This window comes from Triticum dicoccoides, chromosome 1A, assembly GCF_002162155.2.
Source record: "Triticum dicoccoides isolate Atlit2015 ecotype Zavitan chromosome 1A, WEW_v2.0, whole genome shotgun sequence".
Classification (NCBI taxonomy): domain Eukaryota; kingdom Viridiplantae; phylum Streptophyta; class Magnoliopsida; order Poales; family Poaceae; genus Triticum; species Triticum dicoccoides.
Window position 1 is genome coordinate 256,356,204 of NC_041380.1, and position 2,948 is coordinate 256,359,151.

Below are 2,948 nucleotides of genomic sequence, written 5' to 3' on the forward strand. Positions count from 1 at the left end.
AGAGCAAGGTGACTGAGCTCCTCCCAGCAGTTCATCGCCCCAGCCAAGAACAGACCCTCGCGAGGCTGTTCTTCCTTGTATTGTTCATCATCATCAGCCCAAGAGGCAATCCACCACACCACACACTAGAGTAGGGTATTACACCACAACGGTGGCCCGAACCAGTATAAACCCTGCGTCTCTTGTGTTGTTCTTTCCATAGTTCAGATCCTAGCAAGGCGGAGGGGTGCAGGTAGGTAGGAGGCGAAATCTCCACGCGCACCCCAGAGTTCGAACCTCAAGGGTCTGCCGGAACCCGAAATCCTACAGAAACTTCCTGGTACAATACCGAAAAAACTGCACCATTTTCCGGAACCCAAAATATGACTTCCCATATATAGAAATTTACCTCTCGACCATTCCGAGACTCCTTGTGACGTCTGGGATCTCATCGAGGACTCCGAACAACATTTGGTTACCACTCATCAAATATCCCAATACTACTCTAGCGTCAACGAACGTTAAGCGTGCGACCCTGCGAGTTCGGGAAAATTATGTAGTCATGACCGAGACACCTCTTCGGTCAATAACAAATCGAGGGACCTGGATACCCATATTGATTCCTACATATTCCATGAAGATCTTTTATCGGTTGAACCTTTATGACAACATATGTAATTCCCTTTGTCTGTCGATATGTTACTTGCCCGAGATCGATCGTCGGTATCTCTATACCTGGTTCAACCTCGTTACCGGCAAGTCTCTTTACTTGTTCCATAATACATCATCTTGCAACTAAATTCTTAATCACTTTGCTTGCAAGCTTCTTGTGATGTGTATTACCGAGAGGGCCTAGAGATACCTCCCCGATACACGGAGTGACAAATCCCAATCTCGATTCACGCCAACTCAACAGACACCTTCGGAGATACCTGTAGAGCATCTTTATGATCACCCAGTTACTTGTGACGTTTGATAGCACAGAAGGTATTCCTCCGGTATTCGGGAGTTGCATGATCTCATGGTCGAAGGAACATGTATTTGACATTAAGAAAGCAGTAACAATAAACTGAACGATCATATGCTAAGCTAACGGATGGGTCTTGTCCATCGTTCTCCTAATGATGTGATCCCATTATCAAATGACAACTCATGGCTATGGTTAGGAAACCTTAACCATCTTTGATCAACGAGCTAGTCTAGTAGAGGCTCACTAGGGACACGGTATTTGTTTATGTATCCACACATGTATTTAAGTTTCCGGTCAATACAATTCTAGCATGAATAATAAACCTTTATCATGATTAAGGAAATATAACAATGACCATTTTATTATTGCCTCCAGGGCATATTTCCATCGGTAGATTCCCTTTGGCCATGGATCCACTCGTCGACGGCATCCGTCTCACCAAGGTGCTCTAGGATGGAGGGAGTGGGATGTACATCCTCTACATCGAAACCCTTAGACAATGATCACACACTTCGAGGCAAATCAACTGGTGCATGGTATCATTCCCGGTTGGAAGGTGAAGCCACTTCGGTAGATTACCCCCATTTGTCACTTTCGGCACCCTGAAGAACTTCCAATCATCCTCGGTCGGCAGGCAAAGCCACTTGAGTTGATTACCCTGTCTGTCATTTTTGACACCCAGATAACTTCTAGACTGAGACTCTACTCTTCAAGGGGATTGATCTCCTAGGCTCATATGACACCAACTGGGGTCATTCCTACTACACCAAGTTCATGGCTATCCTGAGACAATTAAAATCCTAATATAAACATAACATATCTATAATTGGGAGATAATTAATAATGTATATTAATTGTGTGTTGTCATTATGCTCGAAAAGTAACAAAATCTTTTGAAATAACTTTGCCCATTGTGGTTTCCATTTATATTTATATTATACTCCCTTCGTCCCAAAATTCTTGTCTTAGATTTGTTTAAATATGGATGTATCAAGTCACGTTTTAGTATTAGGTATATCCGTATTTAGATGAATCTAAAACAAGAATTTTGGGACGGAGGGAGTATGTGCGTGTGTGTGAGAGAGAGATTAATGTCTTAATACGAACACACCATATATCTATAGGAAGAAGATATTCTACTAACCGTGTCTTTTAATATACTTGAAAAGTATGAAGTTTTTCAACTAATTTTGTGTACTACTCCCTCCGTCCGGTGAAGAATGTACATCCAGGAATTTTAGGACAAATTATGGAGTTAAGTAAAAATTGTATTGGAAAGGTGCAAGCCACCATCTCTCTCCTCTTTAATTACCCAACCCCCAATGAGCTAAGCGCATGTAGAAATTAAGAGGACCATGTGTAGATTGCTATTGGTCTTGATTACCGTGTGATGAGAAAGAATTATTTTTTTACTTTAAAGTGCATCGGGAAGATAGACGTACACTTTTTTATGAACAAATTTTGAAACTAGATATACACTCTTTACCGGACGGAGGGAGTACACTTTCCCATCCGGATTTATGCTATACATGTGTTGTACATTAAATAAGTTGTTGCTTGACAACTCATACTACCCTGTCGTATTACGCACATTTCGAGACATGAGATGTGTCGATTTTCTTGTTCATTGTTTATTTTTTCTTTGACAACTCACACTCCCATAAAAATGATCGCGTTTTTAGTACGCGATGAAACGTGGACCCGCCATCATCATGCATCATGATTCCCTTTTCTTCTCCCTTTATACACCATCTCCTACCCACACCCACACACCTACCCCACACCCACACATAGACCTAGGGGTTGGCTCCCATGGATTATTATTTTTCCATCACAAAGCACAAACCAAAACTCAAAGAGAATACACACACAAAAAACATCAGCCTTCCTTCCTCCCCAATCTCCAACCCCCACCCCCACCCCAACACCCACACATAGACCTAGGCTCCCATGAATTAAATTTTGTTCCATCACAAAGCACAAACCAAAACTTAAAAAG